Genomic DNA, 19,030 nt, shown 5'->3' with positions numbered 1-19,030 from the left:
ACTCCAGAATTTGTGACTCAGTATTTGCAACTGAGTCATGGGCTGCATTTCTACTGCCCAGCATTGCTCATGCTGTATAAACAAGAGTTTGGCAATCATAAAGTGTAGAGAGGAACAGCCTCTAAGGGGATATTTACAAATATTAGGAGGCAGGCAGTCTTAAAATGAATTTACTAGCTAGCCATAAAACACTAAGACCTTACCTCACTTAATGTTAAAAAAAAATTAAAACAAATATCCTTGCTCTTCACACTGAAATCAAAACCCATTGAGGAATTCAGACCAGGAAGGCTACATTACCTGTAATGCATTAATGCACAAGCCCTCCAATCCCAACATCCTTTTCCAGGACATGTTTTTACTTATCACAGTCTTGAGGTGAGCAGGCAGTAGCACAAAACTTTCAGCACTGCTCTTCCAAAATGTGGGGGACCTAAATAAATAAAAAGGTTGCATTCAGGCCTTTCCAGTCTGCCCCTTTTTAGTTGTGATTGGGAACTGGGCTGGCATAAGGTATTTTGCTACCTGTCCAAGATGAAGAAAAAGTTGGTGTCCCTTCAATTCCTTGGTGAAAAGCCAATCAAATTACTTTACCAGTGATAACAGGACAGCATTTTCCACCACAGTTGAGGATCAGAGGTTAAGCAAAGTTGCACTGGACAAATTGTATGCTACACACAACTGTGTCCTCAACAATTTGGGCCCATGTTTCTGCTACCTGAAATGGCTGCCTTAGTATAGTGGTAGGTCTGCTGCCATTGAAATCAATAATCAATGGTATGATAAGAAATGTGCAAATGCTTATTTTATTTTATTTTTATTTTATTTTGCCATATTTGTATCTTGTCTTTCCCAACCCCATGGTGGTCTTACAAAGGCAACAATTCAATGCCATATATTAATACATCAATAAATAAACAAAAATGTTAAAACCAAACCCATTAAAAACATAGCATTAAAACATCAGTTAAAATCACGTGATCCAAATCATATTCCAAGGCTGGTCTGAGTTGTCATTATATTAATTTGTAGTATCATATTGCACTACTCCCATTACTGGCTGAAAGCCTAATCCCAGAGTCATGTTTTCAGTTTTTTCCTGAAGGTCAGGGGGGATGGGGCAGATCTAATTTCACTGGGGAGGTAGTTCCATAGGCAAGTAGCCACCACTGAGAAGGCCCTGTCTCTTGTCCCCATCAGTTGCACTTGCGAGGGGGGTGGGACCAAGAACAGACCTCCCCCAACTATCTTAACCTCAGAGGTGGGTTAACTGCTGAGATAAATGAAATACTCTGAGCCAAGAGTATTCAAAATGTCCTTATTTGAGTGCAGTACTAAGAGTGAGAGGGGAGTCAGGGAACACATAGGAAGATGTGCAAGTCCTGGATGGATGCTTAGACTGCTGCATTACTGTTGTCCATACCAAGGATGCCCAAGAGTTTTTTATTCCCTTTTTATCCCCTGAAATGAAGGACAAGTTGGCATCTCTGCTCCCACATTCCATTTACAGAAACTGATCAGATTCACAGTCAAAGCTAACTGATACTAGAACACCAGTTTCAGAGTTGCAAGGTGCTTAGAACACATAACTTGATCATTCACAGAAGAGAAGGGCCAGGAACCTGCTAGCACTGACATTCTGTACCTCTCAGCATTTGCTTCGTGGGGTAACTTACTCACTTTCTCCAACACTAGGGCCAAACCTGGTGCAGAGCCACTCCAACACGTTGAGCTCATCTTTACATTCTGAAGATATGACCACAGTTGATGGTGATAATAAGAACTGTAGACAGGTACAGGTGGACCCAGTTGGGTAAAATTGTATTAAGTGTTTGTTGTTGTGTACCTTCAAGTAGTTTCCATCTTATGGTGACCATAAAGCAATCCTATGATAAGGTTTAATTGGCAATATTTAAAATAAAGGGGATTTGCCTTTGCCTTCCTCTGAGGCAGAGAGAGAGTGACTTGCCCAAGATCATCCAGTAGATTTCCATGGCTGAGATGGAATTCCAACCCTGGTCCCCAGAGCTATTGTCCAGTGCTCAGACCATTATACCGTACTGGCTTTTATATAGACATATGTCTTTTGTCCAACTGATGCCTCGAATCAAACAAAGCTTTTAAATTTACAAATATTGTAAAACCCATATGGCCTCTTTTCAAAAGAAAACAACATAGCCAGAGTGATCAATCATGACTGTATTAAGGGCTGGATATCAGTGATTCAGTCAATGCAGTTTCCCCAGAATTCTCACTGACTTGAAGCCCACTGTTCAAGAAAAACTGTCGCTTGATGTTTTCCTTCCTTTGTCATTTTCTGAATTTTCCAACATTTCCATTGGTTTTGTGTGTGTGTGTGTGTCAGGCACGACTTGAGAAACTGCAAGTCACTTCCAGTGTTAGAGAATTGGACACCCAGATGTTTTACCATCCTGTGGGAGGCTTCTCTCATGTCACCACATGAGAAGCTGGAGCTGACAGACAGGAGCTCACCCCACTCCCCAGATTTAAACCGCCAAGGGTTTAACCCATTGCACCACCGGGACTCCTATCTCAATTGGTGACTGGTGAAGGATGAGGGACTAGCCGGCACATACACTCAGCTTTATTGGTATGCTCTCTGTATCTGTTTTTGCAAAGGATTGCATTACCTTGCATTATAGTGTTATTTTCATTCCATACAAATGGCTCTCCACATTTGCAGGTTTAATTTTTGTGGACTTGATTACACTATATAACAAAATTTGAAAAAAAAAGTTCCTGGTTTGAAAGTTTTATTGTGTGGTACTTCCTTTGAAAGTAGTTGTTATAATCCAGAAACTTCATTTTTGTAGCTGCCACAAATTAAGTTGCATTGATTGAGACTCGATGAGATATTCATTGAAAAACTATAGCAAAATGTGTTTCATGATGTTTCACAAAAACAAAGTTTTTTGCAGTTTAATAAACTTTTCCCATGTTTTTAAGATAGAACCAATTAAGAAATGACAATTAAAACCCAGGAACAAAAATCATGTTACATGGTGTCATTCACAAACTGAACTAATACGGTCTCTCTAGAAAATCCTAGATCCCCAGTATTGCCTTTTTGTCCTAAGAACTGGTACTCAAGGCAGTTTACAAAAACAAATATACAAACAAACAAAACCACAAGGTAGATAAAAATACACAATTAGAATAGCTGAAATACACTTGAATTATTTACGGAATTAAAACCATTTTTAGAAAATATTAGAAAGCATGAACAAACACAACAGAAAAGCAGAGTGTTTCATTTCATAGGGAAACTTCATAGGTGAGGCCTGGGGGCAGCCACGAAGAAAGCCCTCTTCTGCATTACTACAAGACATTCCCATACAGAGAGATTTTATCATAAACTTTCTGTGTGAAACTAATCCAAAATGCATGGGATTAGGCTGCTTGGCTCATCACTCAAAAGGGGTCACATATGGGAATGCTGGTACTACTCTGGATGCTTTGCAAATCATCTTTTATTTATTCCTACATTTATTTAATTTCTGTGCCTCTTTTCCTAGAGTAACTCTCACATCAGCACAAAGGCAGATAGATCTATTTTCAGACCTGCTCCAAGGTCCCGGTTCCCTTAATCTGCCCTTGCTTTTGTCATTTCAGCACCAGGGGCAAGGAGAGGGGAGTCTCTTTCCAGGCAGTAGGGCTTGAAGCAAGTTGCTCAACTAAGCCTTATTGATTTATACGGGTTGAAGTCACATCTGTAAGGGAAGAATTATAAGACTTCAGTTGATGGGATTTTTTAAAGTCATCCCTTTGTCAGAGGATGCATCTATACTGTTGAACTGATAATAAAATACAGGAGTAAGAAGATGTAAGAGAAAGTCCTAGTGAATAATATATGCCATCCACATATTGGAAAATGAAGGAAATTTGCATTTTAACTTCAGGGATACAGTATGTCTTTTTGCATCTACACTGTAGAAATAATCCAGTTTGACCACACTTTAATTGCCATGGCTCAATGCTATGGATTCATGGAAGTTGTAGTTTTATAAGATCTTTAGCCCTCTCTGCCAAATTGGCCTGATTGCTCACAAAACTACAACTCACATAATTCCTGCCCACCGCTGAGATCTGGGGTTCCTGGCTCAGTGATGAGTTTACGATCACTCCCATGCTGCCTTCAGAGGGAGTGTAACCCCATCTAGCACAGGCTGTAACCCTATACCCTGTTCGGCCTTTCAACTGACTGTAGTATATAAGTGTAGGGTTAAACCTTGTGCCGGCAAAACTGAAGACCAACATGTCGCAGCTTCGAATCCAGGGAGAGCACAGATGAGCTCCTCTATAGCTCTGGCTCCCCATTTGGGGACATGAGAGAAGCCTCCCACAAGCATGGTGAAACATCAAAAATACCCAGGCGTGCCCTGGGCAATGTCCTTGCAGACAGCCAATTCTCTCACACCAGAAGCGCCTTGCAGTTTCTCAAGTCGTTCCTCACACACACACACACACACACACACACACACACACGGGTAGAATGGGGGGGGGGGATGTGAGCATTGCTTTCCTCAAGTAAGAATTCATCAGTCCCAAGATGTCTTACATGCCAAATCATCATTTCCTCCAATGAAAAATTTCCTTTCTAAATTTCTCATATTACAGTAACATTAAACTCTACTGAGTACTTAGAAATACCGTTCATCCATCCAAAGGAAAAGGGCAAGCAAAGTTAACCAAGGTAATGCCAAAATAGCAAACAGTACAGTTCTGGTTATGAGCAATTTTCATTACCTCTCTCTATGCAATGCTTGGAGTGAAGGGGAATTTCATTTGAGCAGCAGATTTTTTATTGGGGGGTGGGTGGGGGGGGGCAATATCCTTGAACCAAAACCTCGAGGTCTTGTTTTATTTTATGATGTGCAATTTCTGTTTTTGAACCACTGACTAGACTGACGCAAATGGTCCGGCACAAACCGAGCAAAACAAAGGTAATGTTACTGATAGAGGGACTCACAAGAAAGAGGAAATGGCTTCAGAGCAAAAACTTTCCTCTCTTCTTGTAACTCTCTGTGAGCGTCTGCCAGGTGTCCAACAATACGCAATCCTGTGGGTATAAAGACTAACATCCTTTTTCTCTTCCTTATGGTAACTCAGCTGTTCAGGCTATTTCTGACACTCAGGTGTGAGACAGCTAAATAAGCAAACACTCTTGTACATATCCTGCCCCATTTCGAGACGGCAGAAAGAGATATGGATCTGGATTCCAGGAAGAGTGTTACGTTTATGTGGGGAAGAGTTCAAAGTAAGCCTGGGAGGGTAAAATTCCTTCCCAAATGACCTATTCATTCTAATGGAAAGTCCAGCAACAGGTTCTATGCAGAAAGTATTCAGTGAATTCTCCAAAACAATCCACTGAATTAATTTTCCCATGACTGTTGATGTTATTTGCCATCAAGTTGGTTTTGATTCATGGTGATTGTAGGAATGAGAGATTTCCAAGAACCTCACTTATAAAGAGTTCTGCTCAAGTCTTGCAAAAACAAGGTTGTGGCTTTCTTTACATTGAATCAATTGATCTGTAATGTGGTCTTCTTCTTTTCTTACTATCTTTCACATCATGGTGCATTACCATCTTTTCCCAATGGGTCATATACTCTCAGATGTGTCCAAAATGCAATCTTTTTAGTTTATAGTTATTTTGGATTCTGATGAATGTTCAAGGTTGATTTTCTCCCACGTCTGTTCATTTTTTGGCATAGTTTGGCATACATCTGCCATACTTTTCTCCGGGAGCACCTTTTAAATGAGTTGATTCATTTCTGGTCAGCTTTCTTCACTGTCCAGCTTTCACAGCCCTACAATAAAATGCTCTGGATAATTCTTTTCTTTTATCGTGTCAGAAGCAAATTGAGAACATACTGCAAGTCACTTCTGGTATAAGAGAATCGGTCTTCTACAAAGACGTTGCCCAGGGACACCCAGATGTGTTACCATCCTGTGGGAGGCTTCTTTCATGTTGCTGCATGGGAAGCTGGGGCTGACAGATGGGAGCTCACTATGTCTTATGGATTCAAACTGCCAACCTTCAGGTCAGCAGTTCAGCCGGCACAAGGGTTTAACCCATTGAGCCACCACAGCTCCCTGCCCCTGGATAATTCTGACTGTGGCCTTTAATAATATATCTTTACATTTGACCCTCTTATTTGGTTCTTCCATGAATAGGCCCCTTCCACATAGTTGCATAAAATCCACATTGCACTGGATTATATGGCAGTGTGGACACAGATAATCCAGTTAAAAGCACATATTGTGGATTATTTGTCTTGATATTCTGAGTTATATGGTTGTGTGGAAGGGCCCTAAATTTTCAAGTCTACCTTCCCTTGGTGGTGGGATTATGTGCTCCCATGAAATAAAAGGCTAGATCGATGGTTCTTACACTGTGGGTCTTGACCCCAAATGGTACATCCTTGGCCCTATGTTGGGGTCACAAAATTTGGCAAGAGTAATAATAATAATAATATGTTTATTTGTACTCCGCCACCATCTCCTTGAAGGGACATGGAGCGGCTCACAGAAGCACTTCGAAGTGCCATACAAAAAACAACAATATAAGCAAATAAACAACAATATAAGTCTAAGAACAACAAACCCCATCTGATAAAATTGTAAAACGGTTTTGAAGGCCATCCATTTACACAAATCTGTTAGCAACAACATGTAGTGTTTGCAGTGGACTCTGCAGAAAATGCTTTAGATGTACTCCAGTAAAAGGAAAATCAATCTGTTTAGCAAGCTTGCAAATGCTGATTTATTATCAGTAAATGTGTAATTGTTATAACTACGATTATAACTCATATTTTATATGCCTATACTTGGGATCATGTAAAAATTTATTGGGCGGAAAGGGGTTGTGAGTGGAAAAGATTTAGGAAGCCCTGGGCTAGATTGATGCAAGTATTTCTACTTAGACAGGTTTTTGCTAAGAATCCAGTTGTGTGGAGATTTTGCTATGGGGTAGAAGTGGAGGTATAATAATTCTTCCCAACCAAATAATAATTCTGTATTTCTAAGGTTGAGATTCTGAAAACAGCAGAATTATAGCAATTTGACATCCCAACAAACTCCAAATCCCATAACTCTAGAATTGAGACATGGCACTTGAAGTGATGTCAAACTGCTATAATTATACAGCATGACTATATCCAAAGGCAATGGAAGTATGGCCTTTTAGCTAACTCCAAAAAAAGTTAGCACTGGGCAGAAGATGACAATGGTCAACATGCCTGAATGCCTTTTATGATAAGAGAAGACCCAAAGTTATGCTAATTCCAAGGCCAAAACAATGTGCATTGTGCAAGCTTTGTGCCACTCAGGAGGCATTGACACACAAATCAACAAAAGGAAAGGGGGAGGGAGGAAAAGTGCCAGACTCCAGTGTAGTGGCTTTCATTTTCAAGGCCATCTATGAGCCACGGTGAATCCTGTGATAACATTAAGGTGAATGCACTAATTATATCCCAGGAAGGCCACTTGCCATCTCATTCTGGAGAAAAGAAACGCACAGTCCTCTTTTACACTGCCAGATTATCAAAGCAGTTAATCAACATTCTACGTTGTACTGGATTATATGAGTCTACACTGCCATATGATCCAGTTCAAAGCAAATAACCTGGATTTTATATAAGTGTAGAAGGGCCATAAGTCCCTTATCTTGAGAGCTCCACATTGTGGCAAAAGCAATAACAAGAGAGTAAAAAAATTACATTTTTTAAGTTTTCTGCAGTTTCAACATACCCAAAGCTTCCTCTTTCCAACATAATTCCTGAGTATTCCAGGAACCAACCATTAGGGATAAATGAACTGAAGTAACAGCTAATATGGTTTGGAAACTTGCTCCCTCCCGCCTCTACGTGCATCATCAGTGCTGGGTAAAACAACAACAAGGCACAAAGGGCTACTTTGTTCCTTAACATGAGTCACAGGTATGACATCAGAAAAGGACTTGACCCAGTTTGTTAAATACACACTCAACCTGGAAATAGTCATTATTTGTTCTTAAGAGATAATTTTCTGGCCTATGCTTTTCTCCCATTCAACTATCCTAAGAGGCAGGTGGTATATCATGAGGTGACTTTTATTTGATCTTTTGGACAGTCTTTTTTTGAGGGGGTGGGTGACATGGGGTTTTGTCCATTCAAATATCTCCCCCTCCCAACCCACAGTTTTGGCACTCCATCCAGCTACAACCCCACTGGCAGAGTGCCTGCCGCTCTCGATGACAGCACCACGCTCTTAATTTGTTCCAATCTGTTTCACACTGACATTTCAGCTCCGACGTCACCAGCAGCTGAGATTTCATTGCTTGGGCTAAATATAGCGGCCCTTTCTAACCCAGGCCCCCCTCCTTCTGACACTTCATTTCCAAATAATAATTTAATAATAAAATTTGCATGACACAGAATCTATGGCAGTTATGAAATGAGAAAGGGAACAAGCTAAAAAGCACTAAAAATACCTAGAAGGTTTGGACTGGCTGAACACTTCAACTTTTAGTATCCTTTAGAGGGGAAAAGATTATTAAGATGCCATAATACTGTAAGGCAATTAATATGAATGAACCTCAACATGTCCCTGAATGATTCTGTCCAGGATACAGTAAACCTAGTAATTAAAGGGGCCCAGCATCTCAAAATTGAGTCCTAAACAATGCCAATAATTTTTCATGGATTGTCCCAAGAAGTTTGTGCAGCACACTGAGAACTGAGTGTATTATGCTAGTGGATGCACTTTTTTCAGGTGGCAAGAGAAGGCTGAAAAACTCTGCTGAATCTGAGCTTATTTCTCCAGTATTTCACTCTCTTTGGGGCCATTGCACTCATAGGTTTCACATACTCAAAAATGTAATAGATGGTCTTAAAACTTTATAGGTTTCGTGCCAATTTACAACTCAGAACTGATATGTAGTCGGACTTTGGTGAAAACAGCTCCAATTCCAGGATGACCCCACTCTGCTATTGATGAACATACTATCCAGCAAGTTGAGGTCACCATTTTGGAAAATTGCCGCATAACCATTCGCCACCTAGCCCAAAATGTCAAGATTAGTGTGGGGTCCATGGGAAAAAAATCATCCAAGACCATCTTCATGTGCATAAGGTATCTGCTTGCTTGGTCACCTTTTCAGAAGCAGGAACGAGTGTCAGGCTCTATTGACAATGTGCCATGGAAAACAAGAGGACTCTTTCAATAAACTAATCACACAGGAAGAAAACTAAATCCATCACTATGATCCTGACACTAAAGTGCAGTCGATGCAATGGAAGCATCATGACTCACCGCCTCCAAAGAAGACACATGCCCAACTCTTGGCAGGCAAGGTCATGCTCACAGTATTTTGAGACCAGCACAGAGTAGTATCGATGGATTCCCTAGCAAACGATACCATGATTACTAGGGCATACTATGCTTCACTACTGCGGAAATTGCAGGAGGCCATCAAAACCAAGAGATGTGCCATGCTCACCAAAGTTGTCTGCCTTCTGCAAGAAAATAGACCAGTTCACAACTCACATTTTGCCCAAATGGAAGCATGTTCCTGCGGCTTTGAAATTCTACCACATCTCTCTTATTCACCTGACCTCGCACAATCAGACTTCTACCTCGCTCCAACAATGAAGTTATTTTTGAAGGGCAAGCATTTTTTAGATGATGAGACTCTGATTTCCAACATAGCTTTTGGAGCAACCTGTCGACGTCTATCCTAGTATAAATATTAAAATCACATAATCCAAAAATTATACACCATAGCCATTCTGACTGTCATTGCACATGTTCTATTAATTGTTCTTTGTACCGCATTATTTTACTAGCCAAAGACTTGATCCCACAACCTCGTCTTTGTTCTCTTTCTAATATACAGAAAATGTGGAGCATTTTTGTCTAATGTGGAAATAACATGGTACATGTTACAATGGCTGTGAAGACGGAAGACGGCTGCAACAGATTGAAAAGCCATCGTTGTCATGTTAACCATGCCACTGGTTGGGACCCTCACTCTGTGAAGATTGTGTTTTGATCAGCTGTACACCAATCTCCACACATTACAAAACTCACACACAGGCATCTTCCAAGAATACACTTGGAAGGCAACATACTCAGACAACAAGGGATCGCCTAAGTAAGCAAGGGATTGATACCCCTAGTCTTCTGGAATCCAGCACTCAAACCACTACAACAAACCATATCTCCCAAGAATGATCATTGATTATCACCATTAAAAAAAAAAAAACACCAACAAGGGCACAAGCAGAACAGACAGTGAAATAGCTGTACACAACACTGGAATTTTGACTGTCCTTTGGCAACCCTTCTGATTTACATCAAAAGGTTAGCAGGGTTTAATGCCTTTGGGCTGAAATCATGACAATCTCAAAGTTAACAGGCTGCTTCTTGCAAGCTTTTTTTTTTTTTTTCAGACATTGCGCCAAGATAAATATGACAGGAATTCCCCAAGGCAATTCTATTTCCACTGCCCCACCCGGCTCCCTGTCTTGTACATTAACCTGATGTAATCTTAAATGGCCGGTCATTCATTCTCACTCAAATCAGCTCTTACTGGCTTTTAGTTTGACCGATTACACACAGAGAAGAGGTCAACATTCCTTAATTCTTTTCTGCTTCTATAAAGGGCTCCTTGAAGCTTAGTTTTACTGGATTTCTTTAAGTTTTGCTGAACATCTCTTAAGTATTGTCATCATGGAACTCATCTACATCCATACATGAGAGGCATGCAGACAAAGAGGACAAAGGAGACCTTCAGTGTCAAAGACCACACTCTCAGCTCACAACCCAAAACACAAGAGCACCCAAGGGAATGGATAGAGATGTGGAGATTTACTCGTCTGTATCAAGAGTAACACACACACATGCAAAATAACACACACACATGCAAAATAAAACCTCACCCTCTGCCTTGGATTTCAAAAGTTATAACCGATCCTGGAAATTCACAAGAAATAGACTGAGACAGGAAATACAGTTTTCAAGCAATCTTGTGGTTTTGTGAGATAATTTTGTGTGTGCGTGTGTGTGTCAGGACTGGAGCGACTTGAGAAACTGCTTCTGGTGTGAGAGAATAGGCCATCTGCAAGAATGTTGCCCAGACATTTTACCATCCTGTGGGAGACTTCTCTGATGAGAAGACGGAGCTGACATATGGGAGCTCACCTCGCTCCCTGGATTTGAACTGACAACCTTTCGGTCAGCAGTCCTGTCAGCACAAGTTGCCTTGAAGCCACTTACGGAGTCTTCATACATGTCACAGAGTTTTCTTTTAAAAGGAATACTGTAGTAAGACTTTCCTTTGTTGTCCTCTGAACAACTCCTACTCTTCCTTGTTGTTTACCCCACCAGGTTTAAGCCCCTTCTACACTGCCATATAATCCAGGTTATCAAATCAGATAATCCACATTATTGCTTTAACTGGATTATATGAGTCTACACTGCCATATAATCAAGTTCAAAGAAGATAATTTTGGGACCTCAGCTTCCAAAATCAAGCAAGATCTGTAGCCTAAGCTATTTTATTTTGTGGGGTACAGTACGGGAAATATCCATGTATGGCAGCTATTTCTTTTTTCTTCCAATGACTCTAAAGTCTGTATATATGCATGTAAACATTGATGTTGGAGCAGGTGTATATTAACTTTTTCATTCTTTAAAGCAGTGGGTCTCAACCTTCCTAATGCTGTCACTCCTTAATACAGTTCATGTTGTGGTGGCCCCCAATCATAAACTTATTTTCATTGCTACTTCATAACTGTTATGAATTGTAATGTAAATATCCGATATGCAGGATGTATTGTCATTAACTGGACAAAACACCCGATATGCCCAAATTTGAATACTGGTTGGTTTGGGGGTGGGGCTGGAATTGATTTTGTCAGTTGGGAGTTGTAGTTGCTGGGAATTATAGTTAATCTACAATCAAAGAGCATTCTGAACTCCACCAATGATGGAATTGAACCAAATTTGGCACACAGAACTCCCATGACCAAGAAAAAATACTGGAAGGATTTGTTGGGCATTGACCTACAGTTTTGAAGTTGTAGTTCATCTACATCCAGAGAGCACTGTGGACTCAAATAATCATGGATTTGGATCAAACTTGACACAAATACTCAATATGCCCAAATGTGAACATTGGTGGAGTTTTTGGGAGTTGTAGTTGCTGGGATTTATAGTTGACCTACAATCAAAGAGCACTCTGAACCCAGCCCATAACAGACCTGCACCAAACTTAGCACACTGCCTACATAGCCAACACTGAATACTGGTGGGGGCTGTTTTTGAATTCTGGGAGTTGTAGTTCACCAGGACCAAAAAGGAAGAGTAGGACAGGCGGAGAGATCTTCAGCCTTTTCTGCCAAAAGGGTTCCCAAGACCATCAGAAATATGTGTTTTCTAATTGTCTTTGGTAACCCCTCTGAAATCCCCCTCATGACCCACACTGGTGTCTCGACTTTCCTGAGGCTCTAAAATGCTTCACTGCAAATTGCCTCTGTAAACTGAAGGGTGGTATTCCTGTACTTACAATCTTGCCAAATAATCCAGATACAAACAACATCCCAGCTTGGAAACCTGGAGGAAGGGAAGGAGGTGAGCAAACTAACTACCCAAGGATGAAAGAATAACCAGAAATCACATAAGCATGAAGAGGAGGGAAAAACAGATTAAAACACATGTCCTGCCTGGGTAGAACTCAATGACCTTGGTTTAAAAGAGAAGCAACTACAGTGGGAAAAATACGCACACACACAAACAGATCTCTTCACCCTCCCCACCCTTTAGTGTGGGATACAGGGTAATTTACTGGCAGTTTCTTGCATTTCCCTCTCTTCCTTCCCAGGGAGATGTTGTAAAAAACCCTTCACTGTTCTAGAGAAGCAGGGTGGGTGGATGTGGAAAGAAATCGGAGCTGGAAACACAGCCACCTCTTTCTGGGAAAGGGCAAAGCGGATGCACCCTTTCCACTCACTTTGGAGAGACATTCCTGGCATCTTCCAGCAGCATAAATGCTGAATTTGAAAATTCACTGGAGGTTGAATTTCCCTTTGATCTGCATCTCATGAAGTTGATTTACTCTTTGAAAACTTGGGCTACCAACTTTTTCTTCCAGATACTTTAAAAGTTGCTACAAGATCCCTTTGCATACTGGTATTCCACAATAATAATGATGATGGTGGTGATGTATTGTCAAAGGCTTTCATGGCTGGAATCACTGGGTTATTGTAGGTTTTTCAGGCTGTATGGCCATGTTCTAGAAGCATTCTCTCCTGACATTTCACTTGCATCTATGGCTTGCATCCTCAGAGGTTGTGAGGTCTGGTGGTGGTGGTGGTGGGATCACAAGCCTGAAAAAAGTTACAGAAAATTAACACTTCAAACTACTCTGGGGCTTCCGAATTCAGACTGACAGAGTTTAGGAACACAATACTCCTGACCTCACAATCATGTTAAAAAACCAAATATGGATTGGCGATTTTGCAATCCCAGGTGACAGCAGGATTGATGAGAAACAACTGGAAAACCTGACATGATATGAGAATTTAAAGATCAAACTGCAAAGACTCTGCCACGAGCGAGTAAAGGTGGTCCCAGTGGTGATCTGCACACTGGGTGCAGTGCCTAAAGACCTTGGCCTGCACTTAAACACAGTCGGTGCTGACAAAATTACCATCTGCCAGTTGCAAAAGGCCACCTTACTGGGATCTGCATGCATTATTTGCCAATACATCACATAATAAGGTTTGTTCCCGAGCAGAAGCAGAAGCAGCCAGGCTTTGAAGCTGCAAGGCCATTTAATGCTAATCAAGGTGGCCAATTGCAACATTCACACTTGCCTCCAACAGGCAAGAGTTCTTTCTCCCACCCTGGACATTCCACAGAAATATAAACCCCACTTGCCTAGTTTCCAACAGACCTCACAACCTCTGAGGATGCCTGCCGTGGATGTGGGTGAAACATCAGAAGAGAATGCTTCTGGAACATGGTCATACAGCCTGGAAAACTCACAGCAACCAGAGTGCATTTCTTTCCAGGCCATACTCTCAAACCCCTTCTACACTGCCATATAAAATCCCGATTATCTGCCTTGAACTGGATTATATGGCAGTGTAGAAGGGGCCTCAGTCCTAGAAACTGGCTCTGGATAAGCTTTCATTTTCAAAAATTGTGTTGCATCCCACACATAGCAGTCAGACTTGTGTAAGTCTAACTGCTATGTGTGGACTTAGTCAGACTTAGCCTGGCACCAAATGAGTTTGCCTCTGAGCATATGCAGAACACATCCAAACCCCTTTGCAAAGGAATGACTGTGAAACACACGTTACTGAAAACAACAACAACATGGGAGTGTAAATTCCAGGCACTCCTGTAGATAGTGAAAAAGAGGCACTGTCACTTTAACATGCTCGTTTCCAGCAAAAAAACCCGTAAGCGAATCAGCATCGAGTATATTTGCATACGGTAGCATTCGAGCAGAGAAAAGAACAAAGTGGAGATGTTTGTGGGGTGTGTGTTCAGGCCAAAAGATTAAGTCTAAAAATTTAGACATAGCTGAGGAATATAATGTATAACCAAGTGATATTCAGCTGGTAGTCTCTATCCCCTGAGTTGATAGACATTATATTCCCTTACCACTTAATTCCTCGTCGTATTCTTACAGTTTACAAAGTCTACAGCTTTATATAGTGAGGAGCAAGACTGTACAAGATGCCCGGATGATCCTCAGTGGTCTGGGGTGCAGGCTTCAAACCTGTAGCTGTTTAGCGACAGAGTGGTTCAATTCCACCTTTCGGGCGAGAAAAAATAAGAGGAAATGTATTTTCTTTTTTCTATTATAAATTCTCCTATCCGCAGAAGCTGGAAAAATGACAGCCAAGTATTGCTTGTCTTGTCTAGAGAAACCTGGATTATATGGCAGTGTAGACTCATATAATCCAAAACAGATAAAGTGGATTACCTGCTTTGATAATCTGGATTATATAACAGTGTAGCGGAAGGGGTTTCCAGACAGGTCCTATATCTCAGGATCTGATCCCAGGTTTTCTGTTTATCCCAGATTTTTTGGCAGTGCGGACTCATATAATCCAGTTTGAAGTAGAAAACCTGGGATCAGATCCTGGAATATAAGGCCTGTGTCTGGAAGGGCCCTTAGACAACTGGTTGAGTATTCCTTATCTAGGGCCCGATCTACATGAACATATAAAGCAGTTTCAAACTGCATTATATGGCCAGTAGTCACTGATACAATGCTGTTCAAGTGCAGTTAAACTGCATTATATAAGTCAAATTTATACATGCCATATAGTCCAGATTATCAAAGCAGATAATCCACATTATCTTCATTGAACTGGATTATAAGAGTCTACACTGCCATATAATCCACTTAAAACCAGATAACCTGGAATTTATATGGCTGTGTAAAAGGGGTCAGAGTTCAGCCCATGTTACCTCAAAGAAAGAATCAAAGAGTTGGAAGAGACCTCATGGGCCATCCAGTCCTACCCTCTGCCAAGAAGCAGGATATTGCATTCAAATCACCCCCGACAGATGGCCATCCAGCCTCTGCTTAAAAGCCTCCAAAGAAGGAGCCGCCACCACACTCCGGGGCAGAGAGTTCCACTGCTGAACGGCTCTCACAGTCAGGAAGTTCTTCCTCATGTTCAGATGGAATCTCCTCTCTTGTAGTTTGAAGCCATTGTTCCACGTCCTAGTCTCCAGGGAAGCAGAAAACAAGCTTGCTCCCTCCTCCCTGTGGCTTCCTCTCACATATTTATATCATGTCTCCTCTCAACCTTCTCTTCTGCAGGCTAAACATGCCCAGCTTTTTAAACCGCTCCTCATAGGGCTTGTTCTCCAGACACTTGATCATTTTAGTCTCCCTCCTCTGGACACATCCCAGCTTGTCAATATCTCTCTTGAATTGTGGTGCCCAGAATTGGACACAATATTCCAGATGTGGTCTAACCAAAGTGGAATAGAGGGGTAGCATTACTTCCCTAGATCTAGACACTATGCTCCTATTGATGCAGGCCAAAATCCCATTGGCTTTTTTTGCCGCTACATCACATTGTTGGCTCATGTTTAAATTCTTGTCCACGAGGACCCCAAGATCTTTTTCACACGTACTGCTCTCAAGCCAGGCATTGTCCCCCATTCTGTATCTTTGCATTTCATGTTTTTCTGCCTAAGTGGAGTACCTTGCATTTGTCATAGTTGAACTCCATTTTGTTAGTTTTGGCCCATCTCTCTAATCTGTCAAGATCGTTTTGAATCCTGCTCCTGTCCTCTGGAGTGTTGGCTATACCTCCCGGTTTGGTGTTGTCTGCAAACTTGATCATCATGACTTCTAGCCCTTCATCTAAGTCATTAATAAAGATGTTGAACAGGACCGGGCCCTGGACGGAACCCTGCGGCACTCCGCTCGTCACGTCTTTCCAGGATTTTTTTTTTTTTTGTCGTGTCAGGAGCAAGTTGCTTCTGGTGTGAGAGAATTGGTAAGGACGTTGCCCAGGGGACGCCTGGATGATTTGATGTTTTTATCATCTTTGTGGGAGGCTTCTCTCATGTCCCCGCATAAGGAGCTGGAACTGATAGAGGGAGCTCATCCGCCTCTCCCCGGATTCAAACCTGCGACCTGTCAGTCTTCAGTCCTGCCAGCACAGGGGTTTAACCCACTGTGCCACCAGGGACTCCCTTTCCAGGATGAAGAGGAAGCATTGGTGAGCACCCACTTCATGAATTGGCTGCACAAGCCAACAATTAGTATCAAAATGGCAAAAACAAAGTCTTGACTGCTTTTGTCTCACTTGCTAAAAGCTCTGGCTATCATGATGACTGTACTCAATTTACAGCAAGACAAGAATGCGGTGGGCTCCCATCCAGGATTGATTCTGTGCCTCCTTTGGAAGTAGGCCTGCTTATTAATATTTCTCACATTACCTTTCCTAATGCATACGCGTCCTAGCAGGAGAGCTGCAGAACTGTTATTATTGCATTTAATATATTTGCCTAATGGGTTTTAAAGCAACCTTTTGGGATAGATTAACCTCCCGCTGATGTTATTATTATCAACATGGAAAGTGTCTGTGTGTTGCATTCAGAAATGAAATATCTACCCTTAACCAATCTCGAATGTTGCGAATCGACGCAATTTCTACATGGCTATGTGTTCCAAGTTCCCTAAAACCCATTTGCCCATTTATCTAACATTGGCTTTAATTTCCCACAATGCAGCATGGGAGCACTGTGAATCCCAGATGGCTATTTAATTTGTACAGTTCCATCTGTTTCTGTACGCTTGGGGCTCCAGGCCATCAGGAATTTTCTAAGTCCAAGAGCATAATGATAGCCCTGAAACACTTGAGAACTAGCAATGGCGTTTCATTATCTGCAGGAGCAATTTGGAAAGAAGGGCTTTATTCTGAAAGTTGGCGACTGCGAACTAATCTTGATGTCAGTTTCATAAACCAAGCACAATAGTCCTTTGTAAGGCTCAGTTAGAAAATGAGCATGTTGTTTGTGTCTGGCTTGTGTTTTTATTCAAGGAAACAATTTAGGATTAAAACGAGGCGATCCAGCTCTTAAAGTCTATTCATCTACTCTAGTCTTGTGAACATCCAATAATAAGGGGTTATGCACTTTGTACTGTATATGTTTAAGATGCATAGGAAGCCTAGGCATCAACAAGCTTGAATCTGTTCACAACAGAACTCCATCGGTGCATCTGAGGAAATGGACTGAAATCCATACAAACTCAGGGCCCTTCCACACAACCCTATATCCCCGAATATCAAGGCAGAAAATCCCACATTATCCAAGTGTGGACTCAGAAAACCCAGTTCACACCAGATATTGTAGGTTTTTCTGCCTTGATATTCTGGGATATAGGATTGTGTGGAAGGGCCCTTAAGCTAAAATAAATCAGTCTCAGACACCTTCTACGCAGATAAATAAAATCCCACATTATCTGCTTTGAACTGGAATATATGACCATGTGGACTCAGATAACCCAGTTCAAAGCAGATATCGTGGGATGTTCTGCTTTGATCTTCTGGGTTTAGGTTGTGTGGAAGGGCCCTTGGAGGTAGTGCTGGATTCTTCTCCACCATCTTCTTGCAGGTTAGTCTGGTGAAAATTTGTCGCATTTAGTTCATAACAACATATATACAATATGATCAATTGCCCTAACTCACATAATGTCCTTTTATGAGAGATTTAAAATGGTCCTTCCTGTGTCCATATGAGAGACCTTCTTTCAGCAGCCAAGAAGCAAATCTCTCTCTCTCTCTCTCTCTCTCTCTCTCTCTCTCTTTTTCTTCTCACTTCTCTCTGTGTACCTGCATGGCTCAAGCTTGAACAAAAATGTAACAGTACCCAAAAGTCCTAGGTTCAGCCATCTGTTGTGGCTGAGATGTTCTCTGATGATGAGGATGATGGGATTCTGATTCCTGGCTCTTTTTCTGTGCCTCAGATCTCTGGGCCTGCTTCTAGGTCTTTTTCTGAGGCTCCCACAGACAGTGCAGAGTCAACACAGCGGTTCTCAGGAGAAAGGAATTTTAACCAAGTAGATAGCGAACAGGTGGAGAGGCCTTTGCCTCCTTCTCACGCTAATAGTGAAAGTGCAGAAAGCCTTGATAGTGACCTGAACCGGCAAGCCCGTCTTGATTTGCGGGTCAGGCGGAGTTCTCGCCTGGCCGGCAGACGAGAACCCAGCTCGGGGAAAGGTCATCGCAATGCTTTCATGTTGGTGAGAGTATAATGTTTTCATGTTAGAAAGGTGTCTGGTCAGCGGAGTTCATTAAGAGGAGTAAAATTATTACTTTTTTTTTTTGCTACGGTTATATAGCCATGGTGAAAATGCCAATGCTTGGAAAGGTTACTTATTTAGGCTACGTCTCTCAAAACCTTTAGCCAGCATGTCCAGTCTGGGGTTTCCGCCTATTATTGTCCCCCAAATAAACTTTCCTTAAGCTGTAATAAGCATACA

General features: G+C 41.6%; 1 non-coding gene across 1 annotated transcript; it reads left to right on the top strand.

Moving 5' to 3' along the window:
• Positions 1 to 14,753: 14,753 nt before the first annotated feature.
• TRNASTOP-UCA (transfer RNA opal suppressor (anticodon UCA)) lies at positions 14,754 to 14,840 on the top strand. Its single transcript has one exon. It is a non-coding gene; the product is annotated as a tRNA-Sec (tRNA).
• Positions 14,841 to 19,030: the final 4,190 nt, after the last annotated feature.

The sequence above is a fragment of the Anolis sagrei genome, chromosome 1, assembly GCF_037176765.1.
Source record: "Anolis sagrei isolate rAnoSag1 chromosome 1, rAnoSag1.mat, whole genome shotgun sequence".
Taxonomy (NCBI): Eukaryota; Metazoa; Chordata; class Lepidosauria; order Squamata; family Dactyloidae; genus Anolis; species Anolis sagrei.
This window is presented reverse-complemented; position numbering and strand designations above follow the sequence as displayed.